Source organism: Coturnix japonica, chromosome 10 (genome assembly GCF_054131305.1).
Source record: "Coturnix japonica strain WE chromosome 10, WE-NBRP24, whole genome shotgun sequence".
In the NCBI taxonomy this organism is placed as follows: Eukaryota; Metazoa; Chordata; class Aves; order Galliformes; family Phasianidae; genus Coturnix; species Coturnix japonica.
Window position 1 is genome coordinate 28,108,523 of NC_140672.1, and position 20,347 is coordinate 28,128,869.

A 20,347-nucleotide genomic window follows, 5' to 3' on the forward strand; every position below is an offset into this window, starting at 1 on the left:
TTAGTGAGCCGTAGGCTTGTACAGCCTAGACCCGGAACAGAATTCAGAAGGCTGAACACAGCGCTGGTTTACTTGAATCAAGCCACACTGTTCTAGAAAATCTTATTCTCCTTAACTTTCTATTTATTTATAAGTTATATGCTGCAGCATCTCACAGCATTTCTCTTGTGTGCAGAAGTCTGGTACACTTTGCCTACATGTAGAAAATGAGGCTCGTTTTGGTGGATGGGTGGATTTTATGTCTAAGATTGCTGGCATAAGATCATTTTCCCTGTGTGCAGCAAGTGTTTGCAGGGACCCAAAATCCTGACTGGGGCCTGTCTGCATTACTATAAATATATCTTATAATTATCAGGAAGTCTTTGAATCAGAAGATAAAACTTCATGAAAATAGGTCATAAAAAGTTTTATGGGTGCTGTGAAAAACAGATTCCTGACTCTTGATAAAAATGTTATCCCATCACCTAACGCTCTGTAATTTCATCCTGTGTAAGTCTTTAAAGCCAGGGGTTCACAGTCAAAAAATGCAGAGCAGGAGGACTGGTGTGTTTGTAAAATATATTCAGAAATGCAGCTGTTTCTTATTGGATGGAATCTTTCCATCATAGAACAGGGAGTGTGATGTCACTGACAGCTGTTATGTCTGTGTACCTGAGCGGTGACCTGCAGACATCTCTGAAGAGGTGCACTGGTCTCTGAGTTTGCTCAGTGTCCCGTGCTGTAGTAGTTGTGAAGGCAGCAGTCAGTTGCGTCGATCCCTTGTGATCCTTGTGATCCAGAAACTTTATTCTGAGAATTAAAAGTGAGGTCTGACCTGGGTTGTCAGATATTAAATGGAAATGGATCCTATTCACCACAGCCAAACCAAAAATGGACAGGTTAGAATTATGTACCTGACTACCATTCTAATCACCATTTTGTGTCAGAGTCCAAGCAATGGTTTCTTACCTGTTGAAGTGTCTTCCACTTAACTTCAGCAATCTGCTGTGCTTTTGTGAAAAGCATTTCCATCCTTCAAAATGTTCTTAATTTCTTCTTTCTCAAGAAATTGGACTTGAAAAAATATATATTTCTGTTTATTTCTTTATTAATCTTTGAGTTTCTGAGAGACGTGTATTCAGAGGCAAAATAGATGGTGAGTTATTTGGAAGAAGTTGCACATTTAAGCATAACACCTCGTTAAAGTGCCCTTAACTGGAATACTGCCTTAGAAATAGGAAGCTGGCTGAGGTAAGCACTGAGGCAGACACTTTCTGTAGAATTTATGGTATGTACATTGATGAGAACAGTCCCAGTTACTCATCTTGTGCTCAGCACAGCGCAGTCGTTCTGCATATGTGGTATTTTGATTACTGTAGGGTCTTTTTTTTTGTTTTACCTACATTTTATCAGGTACTTTTATCAAGTATTTACCTACTTGTCTTAGTTGACAGGAAAAAGGAAACTGAGGAATCATGCTTGTACTCATTGAACCTGTGTGAAAGATAAGAATCAGTTTGTATTCTGAAGAGAGTACGGCTTTTGCTCTCTGTTGAAGTAAGAAGACTTCTGCAACTTGATCTTGACTTTGCAGTTTAACCATAGGTTGATTTTAATGTCTCTTCTTTCAGTCAGTAAAGATGAAGGGCATTGGGAACATCTTAAAGTTCCCTAAGAGGTTTTGTTTTTGAGAAAATTGCACTCTTTCTCCATTCCACTGACAATACTCATTCAAGTCATGATTTCAACTGCTGCCACTTTTGAAATAAAAATGTTAAAGGAAGTCAGATATATGTAAGTATGCCTTGCCAGGTAGAGCTTTTGTGTGTTTATGAAGTTACAATTGGAAACTGCATTTATAAATTGCATCACGTCACTGAGCTGGCTGTTTGTGAAGACTGCTGTACAGCTGTGCCCCAAACCCCTGCAATTCACTGTCACAGAGTACATCTATCAGCTTGGTGAATTGACTCAAACATTCTCTGTTTTTATGCGTAAGGTCAGCAGTTGTCCTCATTTTAAAAGGAGGTCAGGAAGGTCCTATTTTAAAATGGCACACTAGCTTAGAAGTAGGTTTTCAGTAACACAATACTCTCTGATTATTTGTTTATTTATTTATTTTTTAACATTTCAAGTGTTTGATAACGTACTGTGTTTCAGGAGGCAGAATTGGGTTTTCTGGAACAGGAATACAGAGATCTTACCAGTGCTAGAATTGGCGAGGCTCTGTCTTTCAAGGCTAGTTTCATAGACAGCAAATCCACTGTATATCGAGGCAGGTATTTATCACTGTCTGTTGGCTTTTATACAGCCAGGTTGCTCAGTTACGTGAGGATTTGGATGAAGGTGAGAAAGGGAAGATAGGGTTTGCAGAAGTTGCACAGTTTCTGGAGATTCAGGTACTGTGTATGACAACTGCACGTGGCCCATCTTCCAAGCAAGCAAGCAGGGACAGATGGGTCAGTGGGACAGATGAGCTAAGGATGCTCTTCCCATGTACTCGCTGCTCTGTCACTGCTGGGGAAGGCAGCTTGGGCCCAGGAAAGGGCTCCCTGTTTCTGTTTGGTTGTTACCACTGGGTTTTGTTTTTAGCATGTTGGTTTTCTTTGGGAGTAGGTGTTGGTTTTGTTTTGTTGTTGTTTTTTAAAGGATATGTGCCATCCTTTAAAGTCAGAACAATAGCTTGATTATGGCATGATTTTTGAGATGTTAAAATTCCCTTTGAAAAAACTCCTGTGATCTTTTGTTCCCTTAGGAGTCTCAACAGTCCAGTTTTGGCACTGGAGAACAGAGTAAGTACATTAAACTTCCTTTCCGATGTGCAGTGTTTTTGTTACAACTGAGTATTCTTAGTACCCCTTAAGAAGTCAGGCCATTAGATCATGAGACCTCTCCAGGCTGGTAATGGAATGGGTTGCACGTAAAAATTGTCCGTATTTTCTCAAGACTTATGAAATAAACACTTGATTTTATTTGTGGCTTCTTGCTGAGAACTGGAAAGTTAATAACTGTTGTGTAACTCACTCATAACTTCTAGAAAAGGGGAAAAAAATAAAATTGTTTCTTTAAATTGTTGTTATTTTTTTAATTCTCGAAAAATAGGCTTCCTTGGTTGATATGATTGAAAATAGCTGAGTGTGAAAACACCCACAGAGAAAACCCCTGGGTATGCTGGAAAGCAACGAAGTTCATATTTTAATAGAAAAAGCACAATGCATTTTCTTCCTTTTTCTTGTCCACTTTCGCATTATGGATATGAAAATTGAAGAGAACTGCTCAAGAATTGTTAATATTCTTGAGTGTATTATCCCAGAATGTATTTCCAAAGTCTAGACAAATGCACCTTTTATTCCTATTTGACTGTGTCTTCATTTTGAATATTACTGAAATGAAGCATTTAACCAGGTAACATATCTGGCAAAAATGAATTAGATTTGTGCTGTTGCCTTCCAACAGTCTTACCAGTCCCTGTCAAAGTGATTAAACAGATTAAATAGTAAAAGCGGAATGGTTTATTCTTAGGTATTCACAAGCAGCTTAATCTAAACTCCTAATACAGTGGGGAATTAAGGAAACAAATTAAAACTTAATTCCATAAGGCTAGCCAATAGGTTACATTCTGGAAACAGCTGATCTTTAGGTATGTCATCAGGGAGGCCAAATAGATAAAAACACAGAACCATTTCTCAGCTCCATTTTCAGTTTTCTGTGACACTTCCAACAACCTCAGATATTGTTTCTGTTGTGCTATGTTTAGTAATTTACTAGAACTAAAGAACAGGGAAGGAAAAAGAAGACAAACCAAAAAGCAGATTATATCACAGTGTTCTAACTGTAGGGTTTGGTTTATGAGTTTGCTTTTTGGATTTAAAGACTTTTCATTCACTAAAAAGCTGCGTAGGAATGCTGAAACAGATTAAAAACTTGATTTAATTGATCTCCTCAGCATGTAGAGGGTAATAGAATAATTTTCATGGGAGGGTTTGGGCTCTAAGGTCCCTTAGATGCCATCCAGTTCCAAGCTTCCCCCCAGACCAAGCTGCCCAGGTCCCACCCAGCCTGGCTTCAGGGATGGAGCACCCACAGCTCTCTGGCAGCAGTGCCAGGGCTTCCCCACACTCTGACTAAAGAATTTCTTCCTAATATCTAAGCTAGACCTATCCTCTTTTACTTCAGGATTGTCACTTGTATCCTACCTTGATAGAAGCAGAAGTTTTTCACACCTTCAGAAACATATTAAGTGTGTGTTGGTTTAGACAGCAACGATTTAAAAAAGCCTTCTAGATTTTCTTGATTAAGGTCATTGCTTCTCTTGGCAGTCTGTCTCTGCTCCTCTCTCACTTGGTCAATGTGTGAGAGGCTGCACCTGACGTCAGCTGGTCCCTCTTTCTCCTGTTCACTCCGCCATTCTTGAGTTTGTTTGGCTAAGCCTGTTTAGTTCTGTCCACTTTGCAGTGACTGTTTTGCTGTCTGTGTTCAAAAGAGTACAGCGTTATTTCTTTTTCCTTCTAGAACGATATAATCCTTCATCAAAAACATCCAATGGCCATCAATCCAAATCGTAAGTAGCAGTTGAGAAAACATTTCTCACGTAACAGTCAACTTTTAAAAGATTCTGGAAGTAGCTGTTTCTTTACCAGAATGTGTCAGTTCTTGCACACTCTTTGTCATGCTTTACACTTAACTGACAGGAGAGGGAAAAAAAAGTTGATTTCAACCTATTTTCAGGAACAGTAGGGCAAATAATGGCACACCGGTGTAACAGGTGCGCTGTGCCTTCCTTCCATCCCCCTGCTTTCTTCTCAGCTGTAGGATACTGAGCAGGAGTTTGGCCCTAGGAATTGGCTGGTGAGCTGGAAGTGTATCAGTGTGTGAGAATGGGCAGGATGGGACAGGATTTACTAAACGTGCATTGCTAAGCTGTCAGCTGGAAGCAGCTTGTTGCAGTTGCACAAATAGGATGAGGAACTGTTCTGTTATTAGAGGAGACAGTAAATTAAGTTTGAGATCTAGTTAAGTTTGTACAAGTAGTTACTCATTCTCTTAAGTGACTGACAGGCATTTTTATTAGTTGCGTACACAGACCTAACATTATGCTTCATTAATCAGACATCAGAAAGAAAAAATAAAAAAGCAGCAGGAAGAATCTAACTGTCTTCTGCCCTATTCATACCTGAAAATTGATTACATTCTGTTTAAATACAATTTCCAAACAAAAAATGCCCATTCCACCTGATGGAATGTTTACTGAAAGCAACTGCAGATTCTGAAGGTATTCTAAGTTAGTATTTGCTGTGATGCAGTTACGAAATGAAGTTTAGTTTTTCTGTTTACATTTTTAGTATTAATAAGATTAAAAAACAAATCATCTGTGAGAAAGAAATGGGAAATAATTGAAGAGTGGCTTGTTCATTTATTTATTTATTATAGACTATGTCAGTTCCTTAAAACATGAGGTTTCAGATGTTTATACACAGCCACTTCAATAAGTGGTAGCATTAGGAGTTCATCATTTGGCTTTTCTTTTGTTATAGCAGTGTAGTCCTCTATGAAAGGGCTGTGCTGGTTCCAGAATGGGAGGGTGTAGGAAGGTGCAAGAACTGGAGCTAGCACTTCACATTAGTTAAAGTGAGGTGCATGGGAAGAGGGGTGAGGAGATGTTTGCTGTGTCAATAGAATTTCCGATAAAGCGATTGTGCTCTGTTAAGAAAGCGTTAAAAAGTGAGATAAATGCATCTTTTGATAAGGGTAGCAGCTGAAAATAGATGTCTAAGTAGATTCTCAAGGTTGCTGTTTCTTTTCAGATTATAAGTAGAACAGCTGTACTGTGAAATTGGGAAGTATTCTAATCCTTTCTTATCTTCTTTCTCCAGATGTGAATCGAACCAGACAGAGTAAGACGTTTTATTTTTGTAACGAAGGTGTTTTTAAATAAGCACAAATACCCCACTATGTTTTCTTTGTGTTCCTGTACTTTCAGTGTCATGAAATAGTATGTGTATGTATGACTACCCTAAATAGGAGCAATTATACCTTTGAAGAATAGTAGAAAATTTATGATGTCGAACAGTTGGGATTTTGCCACTAGACATGAAGCAATCACATTTCTTAATTCAATGGGAAACAGTATTCTTGTCCGTGGTGTGTAAGAGGTTGAACGCAGATGTTTTAGCTCCACCTGCATTAGTAAAACGTGTCAGAATTCCTTTCTAAACTTTAAAGAACGAACAAAGGAATCAAAGCACTACAGCCCGTAGTTTTCTTTAAAGAATGACTTAACTTGCCATTCTTAGACATTAAATGTTTTAAATGGTAACTTGTGGATTTCACCCACACACCCAGCTCTGTAGCATAAACAGTAACTTGTTGGAATATAGAAGAGTGCTTTGAATGTAATTAAATTACATGGAAAAACTTGTCTCACTTTCTCCCTTTTACTTACTTAGTATGTTGAAAGATGACTTAAAACTTAGCAGTAGCGAAGACAGCGATGGAGAGCAGGTATGTTCACAAGATACCAAAGATTCAGTAGAATAAACCAAGTGTATTGATGGTTTGTTACATCAGCAATGTTCAGTAGTCCAACAGCAAACTGAACAGCTGAAGGAGAATTTGCAATTGAGGTACGAAAAACAATTAGCAAGTTTTCAAACAAACTTCAGGTACTCTAAAATGCAAATGTGAGGAAAATGATCTGGTTTTGTGAGAACAGTACTTTTTTTTTTTACCTAGGGACTCAAGCTTTGATGATTTCAAATGGGCTTTCTCTAAATGTGGAATGGAAACAGAGTCAGTTTCCTAACACACACAATGGGCTGCCACCTAAGGGAGAGCCCCTCATGTTCTGTGCTGGCTAAAGAGTGCATGGCATGTCACATGACATAAAGATGTCCATGCAGCAACTGTTCGGGATAAGAGCTGCTGTGTGTGTCTTTTACTCCCAGGTTGTTTCTGTAACTATAAGTCTAGCAGCTCCTTTATTTTTATCGTATCTTTTGCTCCTTGGCAATATTAACTCTGTGCATCTCCAGCCAGAGATGGTGTTCAGCCTGCTGAATTAAACATACCTCTTGAGTCTGTGCTACCCAGCAGAAGTCCATGCTGCTTTTTTTGCTGTTCTCAGTTCCGCTGTTTGTTATTTTTTCACATGGAAAACTTGAAGATGGTGCATTTAGTTGTTTAATTACTGGGGCATGGAACATTTCTGGAATAGCACAGTAAAAATTTGTATCATCTGGTTCTAAAACATGGCATGGGGGAGTGGAGAAAATAGGAAATCTCAGAACTACTGTCAGAATATGGAGGGTTCTGAGATGACACGTTTGTGGTAAAAGCTTGGATAAAAGAACTGTGATTTATTTTTCCTTTTGTACAAGCCAAAGGCAGGCAAATTTAAACCTCTGTATTTCTGAATTAGAGCACTCTTCAGGCTAAGTATTTAGAATCTTTAAGACTTGATATCAATACTTTGCAATGTAATTGCATATGCTTCTAGAAGCCTCATGCTCTTCTTCTTAATTGCAGGACTGTGATAAAACAGTTCCAAGGAGCACACCTGGAAGGTAGGCATTCCTTTACTTTCTATGCTGCAATCCAATGGTAGTGATGTTTGGTCCAGTCAGCGCTTCTGGCTTGATCTCATTTCTAAAATCAGTGTTAGTTGTTTGTCTTTGATTAGACCAGAAGGTGATTAGAGTTTAATCAGTGGCCAACACATATTCTGCAAATATTATACTGACAACATTGTGAAGGGGGGAGGGGAACAAGGTGAATTGTGCTCAGTTGAACTCTTTAGCAAATGTTAGTTAAAATATTACATTTTATTCTTCCTAATGGAAGAACTTCCAGGATGCCTTTGCACTGAGTAATGTTTGTTTATTTTTCTTCCTTTTTGTTTTCAGTAGTTCTGAACCTTCACAACATAACAGTGAAGGAGCAGATAATTCTAGGGATGACTCAAGCAGCCACAGTGGGTCTGAAAGCAGTTCAGGATCTGACTCTGAAAGTGAAAGCAGTTCCAGTGATAGTGAAGCTAATGAACCATCACAGAGTGCATCCCCTGAGGTAGGATTTGTCACGCATTTGGGCTGTCATCAGGCATTAATCCTGAGTTTTAAAAGCAGAAAAAAATGAACATGTTCTCGGTCTCTTTTTTTTTTTTTAACAAAAACTTGTCAAGTGTAGAATTATTTCCACATATTTCCACATATTCTTTTGCTAAAGTACCTGTAATTTGACATGATAACTATATTTTCTATAAGCACACATTTGTTATTTGAGGTGATTTTTACCATAGTTATCTGTTGGAGTGCAGAAGACATGGGAACAGTAGCTTAAAAACCAGTAGCTTTTAGTCTGGAATGCCATGGCAGCAAGTGCTTCCTGTGGACTGAAGTTCTTCTGATTGAAGGAAAAAGCAGACCTGCTATCTGTAGTTATATGCATTTTTCATTAGTTACTGACCTCAGATGCTCGAGTGCACCTCTTGCTTTGGCTTGCAGCACAGTAGGGCTGCAGAAAAGATGGAAGCCACGTGAAACACTGTATCTAACAGTGCTTTATTGAAATTTGTTTTTAGCCGGAGCCACCGCCAATAAACAAGTGGCAACTGGATAACTGGTTGAACAAAGTTAATTCACATAAAGTGTCACCAGCTTCTTCTGTGGACAGCAACATCCCATCCTCACAAGGCTACAAAAAAGAGGGACGGGATCAGGGAACAGGAAGTGGGTACGCTGATCAAAGCGGATCCAAGGACTCGATTTCTTCAACACCAGGGCGAGATTCCAAACCCACCCAAAAGGGCTCAGAGAGCAGTCGTGGCACGCAGAAATCACCTGCCCAGAGTGACAGCTCAACACAGAGGAGGACCGTGGGTAAAAAGCAGCCCAAGAAAGCAGAAAAGACATCTGTTGAAGAGCCTAGAGGAGGTCTTAAAATAGAAAGTGAAACCCCAGTAGACATGGCAACAAACATACCTTCAAACAGGCATAAGGTAGCCACTAAAGGTTCCAGAAAACCTAATATAAAGAAAGAGCCCAAATCTTCCCCTCGGCCTACAACAGAGAAAAAGAAATACAAGGCTTCAAGCAAATCTGCCCAGAAATCCAGGGAATTCATAGAAACAGATACCTCATCCTCTGATTCAGATGAAAATGAAAGCCTGCCTCCTTCATCACAAACACCCAAATACTCCGAGAGCAATAGGACTCCTGTTAAATCTTCCATGGAGGAGGATGACAGCTTTTTTCAGCAAAGAATGTTCTCTCCTATGGAAGAGAAAGAGCTTCTTTCACCACTCAGCGATCCTGATGAAAGGTACCCACTTATTGTGAAGTGGGTACCTTCACAAAATGGATACCTGAGCCTCTTATCAAGAATACCAGGGAAGCCTTACAAGGATGCTGATGTGCCCAAAGTGGAAAAGAAAAATGTGCCAGAGAAGCATGCAAGAGAATCTCAGAAGCAGCCTTCTGATAAGAGTTCCACAAAAGGCAAAAGGAAACATAAACAGGTAACAGTATCGTAAATAAAATCTTGCCTGTTATCTTAGCCTTTTAGTATCTTGCTAAAGGGGTTAAGCATATGGCCCAGTAACCAATGTCATACCTCACTGCAGTGGCTCAGTAATTTAGGAGATTACTTTGCTTACCTATTCTATGTAGAATAAATTGATCCTTCCTGTGCCGTTGTAATAGGGAATATTGGAGTTTTCATTCATGAAAGGCAGAGGGTTGTACCTTTAGATGTGTTAGCACTGTAGCTTGCATTCCTGGAGGTAGCACAGATTGTGTATCCTCTTAAACTCTTCAACTTTAGGATTAGGTTTATATAAAAATCTGGTCTTCGACATCTCTTACAGACTCCATGGGTTTTACAGTTCCTGGCATTCATAAGACACCTGTGTTTGACTCCCCAGCATAAAATCTGATTTCGTACCAAAGCCTTTGGCAGATTTTTGTTATTTCATAGTGATATGCGTGTTATAAAATGAACACCTTGAGACTGCCACTCTTCAAATATATGATACAAGGTAGTTGCTTCAGGGGATGTTTCTGTAGCCTGTACAGGTATTATTCTGTACGCTGCAAGACGCCCACTGAATTAAATCCGTTAAATGTGAAAAATTACTGTCTTCGTGAAGCTGTAAATGTAGACATTTATCTGGATGTGTTTCTTGTTTGCTGTATTCAGAATGAGGATGAAAACAGAGCCAGTGAAAGCAAGAAAACAAAACTGGAAGAAAAAGCTCCATCAGGACACAAGACTTCTAGCAGTAGGGAGTGAGTATCTTGCCTGTCTTTTCAGCACTGAAGGCTCAGAGTGATCAGGGAGAAGACTCATGCCTGTATCCATCTCTCCCTTACCTTCTTCTCCTTCCTCCACAACAAAATGTCTCCTTACTAATCAGTGGGTAATATTTCATGGTTTCTGATTCTTCAGTTTGAAGTTTCCATTAGTTGTTGGTGGAAATTCATATCCATAACTGAAAATATTGACTAGGTAAACCCTACTATGAAGGGTTCACCTTTTTCAGATCAAACAACAGACAGCTGGTATAATTATATCATGGAAAAAAAATTCTCTACAGCGAATATTTGTTGAATTACTGATGTGTGAGAAGCTGCAGCTTCTGGCTACAGATGCTAGAAGTCTTTCTGAGTTAAATGCCTTCTTTGTTTCTGTTAAGAAATGTAGAAAAAATGGATGCTCGTCTGTCATGTTTTTTTTCCTTTAGTCCTGATATTTTGTTTTGTTGCTGGTGTGATTTTCTGAAGGGCACTTGGTTAAATGCAACAAGATGGTTTTTCAAAAACTTCATGTAAATAGTTATTTTGTGTACTGTTCTCTGTGAAAAGGGATGCCAGAATTAGCAACTGGAATCCTCAGCAGCCAAGGTAAGACTGTACCAAAAGGCCAATGGCTTCTAGAGAACAGTTATCTGGGCCATCTTTTTTCTGAGCTGTTAGGCTGACTTGTCTGCAATAGACAGACTGGCGCTAATGCTGGCATTCATTTCTAACATTACAAGTGTTTAGGGTGTTTTTAAGAACTGTTGAGGGATGTGGTTTTATGGTTAGAACTTGCCTTCTGCGTTTTCAGGTCAGAACAGAAAAAGTGGTGAAAACTAGTTTAATCAGGCTTCGTAACGTTTAGTTACTGTGGTGATAATTTGCTTCCTCTGAATCTGTCTTGCTATGTTTAACATTAAAAATCTTGTTTTATTATTTTTTTCTGGGGGGGGGGGAGGGAGAGGGAAAAGGCTTAAATGGGGGAAGGGTGTGGAGAGAAAAAAGAAGTGATGCTGGATTTTTGTTTTATTTCTATTTTGAAAAGTAAAAAACAAAACTGAATGTATTCATTTTGTCCAGGTCTTTAAAACCAAGTGCTGTTAAAGAGAAGGATTTACTGCCATCTCCTGCTGCCCCAGTCCTTCAGAAGGATTCCAAACAAGAGCACGGGTCCCGGAAGAGGACAGCCAGTCCGTCATCATCCTTGAAGTCCAGCAGCAATGTTAGTTAGGACAGCAGAAGTGGCAGTAAAAGCTGCTCATCTTCTAAACAGAGGAAGATAGAGGGAAAAGGTTCTGGCAGTGCTAAAGAAACAAAGGTAAAGGGCTTGTTCTGTGAATGCCTTGAACTTATTTCTTGGCTTTGCATTTTGACGTGCAGTGTCATCTAAATAATTTGCAGTTGTTGAAATGTAATTAGTTTCAGATTTGCCTTGTTTCGTACCATGGTGCTTAGACTCTAAATTGGAAAATAACTTAGGAGAGATTGTCGAATGCTAATGTTTATTCCTACCAAATATTTATGTTAATTACTAAAGTGCATTTAGTCATCTTTTGATGACAGATGCTGCGTATTTGCTGTTTAATTTGTTAATGAGAAATATCACTACAGATCTGCTCACACTGAATAAATAATGAGGTTACTCTTATGTCGCTGGAGCAAGTACAGATCTTGTCCTCGTTTTAAGGAGAACAGGAGCTGGGTCCGTGCACAGTGCTGAGATACAAAGCTGTGGCTCTCATTTTTCACCCTAGGATTCTAGAAAGGTTCATCTGATTCCAGATCAGGATGGTACAGAGCTCTCTGTGGTTAGAGTAGAGAAAACACTGTGGAAAAGGTGATGCAGAAAGTGTTTTTTAAGCAACTTAGATTAAGAACATATGTAGTTGAAGGGTTTCAAAAACATTATAAGATGATGATAGTGTAAGGTCATGATATGTAATGTGCTTTTTCATTAGTATATAAATGTGTATTACTGGACAGGAGTAAACTTGTGAGCACATCTGGGTATCTTCATAGAGTAATTTCTGTTGTATAACCAGATTTGAGTGTAATATGTTCAAGTTGGAGGGATTTCACCTTTATCTTTGGGATTCCAAATGTACCATTTCTCCTTGATTGCTCTGAAGTGTTCAGGAAGGGTAATTGATTTGGGGAGGAGTGAAGCAGCAAATTGCCATCGGCAGTGGCAGAAAGTAGCTTAGTCATTAGGGTGGAGTCCATGCAATATTTAAACTGGGAGACCTGCTGGATTAATTTACATGCCATTACTGTGAAATTTTAGAAACCTGGGAAGGTTGTGTGCATCGGTGTCTGCACTTACAGGAAGCCTGTAGATAGCAGATTTGCATCATAGACTGCTGCTCTGGCCTTTCCTTATTCATCAGCATAGAACTGTCCCTAAACCAGCTGTTAACTTGTTTGATGTTTTTCTTTTCATACTTTGGAAATGCTGCATTTCCCTGCATGTTTTGGTGGTGTTTTATGTTACACTGGTAGTTAGGGCATTGCTGTGCAAGTGCAGTGCCTCGCAACTTTGAGATCCTTCTAATTAGCAAGGATCTGATAAAGGCAGGTTATTAAATACTCTGTGTAATTGGCCTTCGGTCACGATGACTCCAAAGAACTGAAAGCACACTGAAGCTGGGAAATTGCCTTATGCTGTTGATCTAGTGAGAAGAGATTCACTTAGAATTCACAAGATGTTTTGATGTCCCTTCTTTAGCCTGAAGTGTCACATTGAGCCATGTAAAATTAAGGGGAGCAAGGGCAGCATGTTGTGAAGACAGCTGTTATTTCTCCTTGAAGTTGGTGTTTCTGAAATACTAATCTTTTCTACCCAGAGACATTCAGTAGTTTATTGTTGAAAGACATGAGAAGTCATAGAAGTATATATAGCCTCTTTGTTCAGAGTGGAAAATCATGATTTAGCAATAAGGGAGATCTCCTAGTGTAGTAGGGCTCAGCTTAATTATAGCCTCTGTGTCATCCCCTGTGCCAGCATTAGATGAAAGCCTCAGGGAAACTGTGTTATTGTATGGTGAATGGCAGCTAAAGCAGCTACTAAACTGAACTTACTGCTTACAGAGTGTGAAATCATGGGAAAAATGTGTACAGTAAATTCCTCTTTGTCTTTGAAAATATAAAAATAAAAAAAAGTCTTGACATGATTCGGTGACCATTTTCCTTTCAGGAGAAGATTCTGAACAATTCATCGAACTGCCCTCCTGTTTCTGCTCCATCTACAGAGAGCTCAATGTCCAGAAGAGCAAAACTTGTTTTTGATGACAGGTAAGAAAAGCAGAGGGTGCCTTTCCCTTTTTGGGGGTGCTAATCTTGCAGCACAGTGAGCTCTTCTGTGGAGAAGGGTTGTCCTGTTTGCTTCACAAAAGATGCTGAATACTAGTTCATGCTCTGGAGATCTGCATGCTGTTCTGCAGCAACGTGCTTCTCTGCCTGCTTTGTGCACCAAATATTTGGCAGATGGTGCACTCCTTGAGGAGAAACTCTAGTCTGCCCTGTGTGTTCCTGCAGAGCGTGGATGGACCAAACAGTAGATCTAAACAGTCCAGGGTTGTCCTGTTTTTAAGTGTTGATGTATCCATCACACACTTTCAGGATATCACTGCTGCCTGTTCTCTTTTAACAGAGTCTGCTTTGCCCATGGTGAGCAGTTGTTGTCTTTGGTAGCAAAGAGGAGCCTTCATTTTTTGAACCCAAATGGGATTGTGATGCAGTACCTCCTGTTATTGTAACTTGAGTTAGAGGGGGATGAAGTGAAAGCTGTAACATTAACAAACTTTTGTCATAAAAGGAAGTACAGAGTAGGTGGTCTGACTCCTTAAATGTGTCTTCTATTGTAGGACTTACTCAGCTGATCATTATTTACAGCAAGCAAAGAAGTTAAAACATAATGCAGATGCATTGGTAAGCAAATCTACAATGTTTATCCAGTATTTGCACATTATGCTGGGGTTTGTTTACTGCTTGTGCTGTGTTGCTGCCTGTCTGTACTAGAACTTTCTGGTATTTCCTCTCAATATTTTCCTTATTTTTTTTTATCCAATCTTCTCAGTCTGACAGGTTTGAGAAGGCTGTGTACTACCTAGATGCAGTGGTGTCATTCATTGAGTGTGGGAATGCATTGGAGAAAAATGCTCAGGAATCCAAGTCCCCGTTCCCTATGTATTCAGAAACTGTGGAATTAATCAAGTAAGCGCTGTAAAGCACACACAGAACTCAGATGGTTGGGGAAGAGGGCTGGAAATCAAAGCTTCTGCATTTTACTCATGTTCTGCCACTAACTTTTGGAGTCCCTTGCTCTGCACTAAGAACGGATCACTAGCCACTTTGTTCCAGTTACTGAAGCTTCAAGTGTGTTCTTGAGGGCTGAGATCCTTTATTCCAAAGTCTGTGATGTCTTAACAATTTGTGACATGTGCAGAGCAGAACTATTCCAATTATTGCCTAGCCACGTTCTGTTTAGGGTCTGAGGGAAAGACCTGAAACAGTGAAGGAGTTGAAAGTTGAATTTCATAAGAACTTGGTGGCTGATAAATGATTGTATAATGTTTCATTTACTTGATAGTTTTCTTGTTGGTGATTTGTTTATAGGTACACTATGAAACTGAAGAATTACTTGGCACCAGATGCTACGGCTGCAGACAAAAGGCTAGCAGTGCTTTGGTACGTGTATCCTGAACTTTATATTACACACTGATTAATTACACACACAGATTTCAGTCTGTGAAATGCTGTCTTACACTGAGTTTTCAGGTGTTTTGAACCAAATAGGAGTTTTCTGTTTGACTGTTCAGTACCATTGATGCTATAGATCGATTACTGTAAGGGCTTGTTAACAACAGCAAAGTCTTTCAGCTATTAAGAAAATGACTGACTGACTTCAACTTTGACTTCCATAATGTTCTGTCAGTTACTGCTTTTATTTTAGAACGCGATGTCATTGGTAACTTGTCGCATGCAATGGAATTGTTAATATGGCTAAAAATGATAGAGGTGCCTTTGTGAATTTCATTATCCTTAGTGTTTTGATAAAGTTACTGTTGATGAACTGAGCTCTTCATTTGCTCTCTTTGTAAATTATAGTGTTCCAAAATAACAGACTACTGTTGAGTTGGTTGCACGGTCAGCTGATGTTGGGCTGTGACCTAAATGCTTCGGGAAACTTTGAGATTACATTAACAAGCAAACTGTTGTCTGGTCTTGGCTTTAATTTTAGTAAAATAACATAATCAGAGCACACTGCTTTACTCATTTGAATGAATTTCCAGTTCTGTTTTGAAACTTTCTTGGAAAGGAAATTATCTATTGGATTTGGGAGGAGTAGCAGAAGGAGGGTTTGGGGTCTTTGCTGTGTGTTCACACAGTGATATGGCAAAACTTGAAATGGCTGTTAAGAATTGTCATTTGCCTTCTGGACTAATTAAATGGCTGCAGCAAGCAGTTGAACAAAGCTGACTGTGTCAGGTGGAAAAGGGAGGGGGGACTATAGCAGCATGCACCAGATTCAGTGTGTCCTGACATGAGAAAAAAGTGAAGGCTGTATCAGTAAAGTCACTGCAACCTAGTTTCAGCTTAAGGCACAAAACTGTTCTTTACTTTCTTGAGAAGTAAAGGTGGTGTGGGACTTTGTCTAGTTACAGTTTGACAGTTGGCTGTTTAGTGTTGGGAGAGAAAAGCTTTTAAAAACATGGGTACTCCATTTTTGACTTTTGGTATGTTGTGATAAGCTTGACTTTAACTGGAAATGTTTTGTTGTTCTGTCTTTGGTTAGTCTTCGGTGCCAATCTCTACTATACCTAAGGCTTTTCAAACTGAAAAAGGAAAGTGCATTGAAATATTCTAAAACTCTGACTGAACATCTGAAGGTAATTGGATATATATTTTCTTCAAATATTAAAAAACTAATCAAATTGAAGCTTTACATTACTTAAAATTCCTCTGCCTGGTATTCAGATTGCTGCACGTGAACTTCCAGTATGCCCTAATTTAGGAATGGACCTTGAAAGTACATTCAAGCTGAGCAGTTTAAAGCTGGGAGGATACAGCATGACTATGATGTCATCAACCCATTGGTCCTAATGATAGCTTCCTATTAATATTTTGGTGCAGCTTTTAGTAAATTTAGTTGGCTTCAAAGAGAATTTTAATTTTGTTGTTGATATAACAAAGTTAAAACTTTGCTGATTTGTGTCTTAGTCATCAGTGAAATGGATGCTTTTCCCAATTTTGAAAGTACTTTGATATTATTTAGGATATTTTGATATTATTATATGCTTAAAAGAAAAGCCATGAGAACTCATGTTCAGAAATGAGCAATTAAACAACCAGATAAAATATAATTAGCTGAGGTATAAACATACGTTTACTTTTTCCCAACAGAATTCCTATAATAATTCTCAAGCACCGTCACCTGGTATGGGAAGGTAGGTAGTAAAAGTTTACCTGTATTTCTATGTTTATAGCTCATTCTCCACATAAACTGTGAGTTTGAGGTGCTCAAAGAGCAGCTTTTACTTTCTTGAGCTTCTGTTGTTTTTGTTCTAATTTCTAATTGTTCTAAGGTCTAGATTTTGATCCCTTTGTTCAGGTAAGTGTTCTGATAAGAGGTTGAGAAATGTGCTGTACAGAGATATTCTCAGGCAACTCCTTGTTGGGAGGAATGAACAAAAAACTTCTCAGTGTGTCCTTAACACACAGGTCACTTGTCTCAGTGGTTTGTTGTTTTATGTAATGCTTTTGCTCTCAAAACAATAGCTTTATTAGTGCTTCAGTGATGCACTTGTAGCCCAGATGGCTACAAGTGCTTTCACAGTAAGCTCTTCCATGGTACAGCAGTTTACTTCTGTTCTTGAAACCTGACAACAGACTTTTTATAGATTACTCTATCAAAACAAAACAAAAACCAGAATTTTAGGAGGGCATTTCAGATATGCATCATGTTATTTGAAAATACAACAGCAGTATAATTGCCTTGCTTTAATTTTTTCATTATTACTATGTGAGGTTCAATTTATTTAAACAACAGATTTGATTGAAAGATGCTGCATGTTGATTTGGCTGTGAGGCTAAAATACAGGAGCTGGAGGAACATGAGAGGTTTTCAAAAGCTCACTTGTTTTAGGGCCAGTCCTGAGTTCTCAGTGTGTGAAGTAGGAGTGCCTTAGCATCCCATGTTCTGAGCTGTAGGAAGACATTTGCATGACACACCTGACATATCTGTGTGCGTGTTTTACAATGTAATGTTTTCCTTTGGATAAGCAGCAAGCCTGTTGGTATGCCGTCTCCAGTCTCTCCAAAGCTGTCTCCAGGGAATTCAGGAAATTACTCCTCTGGGGCAGCCAACCCTTCAGGGAGTGGGTCTTCGGTGACGATCCCCCAGAGGATCCATCAGATGGCAGCCAGCTACGTCCAAGTTACATCCAACTTCCTCTATGCCACTGAAATTTGGGACCAAGCTGAACAGCTGTCTAAAGAACAGAAAGGTAAGGGTAGGCAAAGGCAAGTTGTAACCTAAGATGTATACATTGTGTTAAATTCTAACAGGTTTTCAATTTTGGAGTTAACAGTGCATAATGATAAATAATTGGGTCCTTTGTAAAAGAAAGATGGAAAGTAATTCCTTTGGTGACAGCAATGCTCTGGGCTGGCTGTCCTGGTTGTCAGGTGGTGTTGGAGATCTAACATTTCCTACCAGCTATGCTTAAAATAAATAAATAAGTCTTGCATTTCCTGCAAGTTTTTCTCTTTAGGAAGTAGAACTTGGTGCATTTCCTTTTCTGAAATCCTGGAGTGAATATACACATTTGAGGGAGAAGGCCAAGAATTCTTTGTAACAGTTAGGCCACAGTGTAATTATGCTTACCTTCTGCAAAACAGTAAAGAAATGGGCTTAGAAAGGATCTCTTTCTCTTTCTTCTGCCATCTTCAGCCATCTTTCATTTCTTTTGCCTTGATCTGCAATGTTTGTGCTGAGGTGGTGTTCTTTTAGGGAGAGCAATATTTCACTTACGGCAGCCAATGAGAACGACTGTGCCTAATTTGTGTTTCTGTTGTTTTAGAGTTCTTTGCTGAACTGGATAAAGCTATGGGCCCTCTGGTTTTTAACTCGAGCATCATGACAGACCTAGTGCGTTACACCCGTCAGGGACTACACTGGTTGCGCCTGGATGCCAAGTGATACTTCGAACTGAAGGAATGGAAAATTGAACACATTTTTCTCGCTGCCTCTGATTTATCTCCACAACACTGTGTCATGTCAATAAGGAAGACTGCCATAACACATTGCTTAGTTGACACTAAAAACAAAGAATGCTTTCACATGTCTCCCATCTTGATTTGTGTTTTGTGTTTTAACCCAAAACGATCTTGTTAATGAACTCCTTCAGTATTCCCTTTTAAAGTTATTTAAATATTTTTAAATTTGCGACATATAAAGGTGTAGCTTGGCTAATCTATCATGGATGGATCAGTCATTGGAATTCCCGTCACAATACGTAAATAGTCGGTTTAAATCCTATTTATTTTAATTTTTTTAATTTTAATTTTGAAAAGCCAAGTTTTTGGGTAGTTTTTAGCTGTTTCTTCCCTAAATTTTACCCTTCCAAGTACTTAGGAAAAATTAAACATAGACACTTTATTTAAGTACTCTGTGAGCTTTGTTACTCTGTAATGTCTTGTGGTGGTAGAACCTGTAAAAGGAATTAGGATTGATAGGTTCTAATGTGTAGGAACACCATACTTTTCATGCCTAATGCCTATGATCAACTAATAAATGACAGCTAGAGTTTTATTATTGCAGAATTTGTACTAAATAGAAAAAATTCCAGATATTCTTCTACGTATTAAAATACTTCATTTAAATGAATTTTAAAGAAATTTATATGGAAAAATATTTAGCTGGTTCTGACTTGGGTTGCTTTCAAGGCAGTTTCAAACCATTGGTTAACACTATAGCAAATCATGAAACAATTTGCATTCAATGTAATATCAGAGTAATGGTGTAGGAATGAACTTCGGTCTGATAGGAAAGGCATATAGGAAAGGTTTCTGAAATGGACAATCTTGTGCTTTTTTTTTAATCTCTCTTCATTTAAAACGCATTTTGTTTGTCATTTTTTGACACTTGCAAAATCAGTAGTTTTGTGGTGAAAAAAACCAACAGTAGTTAAATTCCTACCAGAACTGCCATTTGCAACGTTCTCATTGACTGGAAAATCAGGAATCTTAAGTAGAGACGGAGGTCCATTTTTTTTTCTGCCTGAAAAAATGTCTGGTGGTTAATGGACACTACAGCATGACAGTGCAACAGCCATTGTGGGGTGGGGGAGCACACCTGCTATTACAGGGAAGTTGTCTAATCGTTTTGATGCAGAATGGATTTAAAACTTGTATTTACCCCATGTTAATGAAGGTCCCATTCGTGTTTGATGCATTTGATGGAGCAGAATATTCATTTGAGAGGGAAGCGAGTTGGTGTAACAGAAACAGTTTGTGGAGTTGCAGTCGACTGCTCTCAAAACCAAAGTACCTTTCCACATGAGGTGCTTGTCTGAGTCAAAGGTTTAAAATGCTACTGCTTTCAGTATTGCTTAGTGCCCCTAACATGTCTGGTGTGCCTTATGCCTTACTTTTAGATGAAGATTTTATGAACTGTTTACCAGATGTTTTACAGCAGGACCAGGTGTACTGTATGCAGTGGTCTTCTGCAGTACTTGGGTAAAATTCCATTTCTTTTTCAAAAGTACCAGTGTCTGTCATGCAAACTGACTTCTCATTGCAGTGGTCTTCTAAAGAGTCAAGCTCTGAATACTTTAGAGTGCGATTGTGGAATGCTGCTTTGTTTTCTCTCCCATTTAACCCTTAGTTCTGTACCAGAGATGAACGTGCACGTTCAGGAAAAAACATTGCACTAAAGTTTTGTGTCATCGTGGTTAAGTGCCAAAATCATGGCAACCTCGAAAGAAGGAATAGAATTCTACGCTACTTAGTACTGCAGTATGTCCTATGGGCTTTAAGAGTTTAGAAGTTTTGAAATGAGTAACCTACTAAAAGGT

At 38.9% G+C, this 20,347-nt stretch overlaps 1 pseudogene across 1 annotated transcript; it reads left to right on the forward strand.

The window, feature by feature from the left end:
• Positions 1 to 705: 705 nt before the first annotated feature.
• Positions 706 to 18,617, forward strand: LOC146759588 (AF4/FMR2 family member 4-like; annotated as a pseudogene). The gene is made up of 18 exons (XR_014932489.1): positions 706 to 878; positions 2,735 to 2,771; positions 4,492 to 4,540; positions 5,853 to 5,873; positions 6,426 to 6,480; positions 7,504 to 7,541; positions 7,881 to 8,043; positions 8,558 to 9,493; positions 10,174 to 10,262; positions 11,352 to 11,589; positions 13,465 to 13,562; positions 14,135 to 14,198; positions 14,347 to 14,483; positions 14,886 to 14,957; positions 16,066 to 16,159; positions 16,674 to 16,717; positions 17,556 to 17,776; positions 18,353 to 18,617. The product of XR_014932489.1 is annotated as an AF4/FMR2 family member 4-like (transcript).
• Positions 18,618 to 20,347: the final 1,730 nt, after the last annotated feature.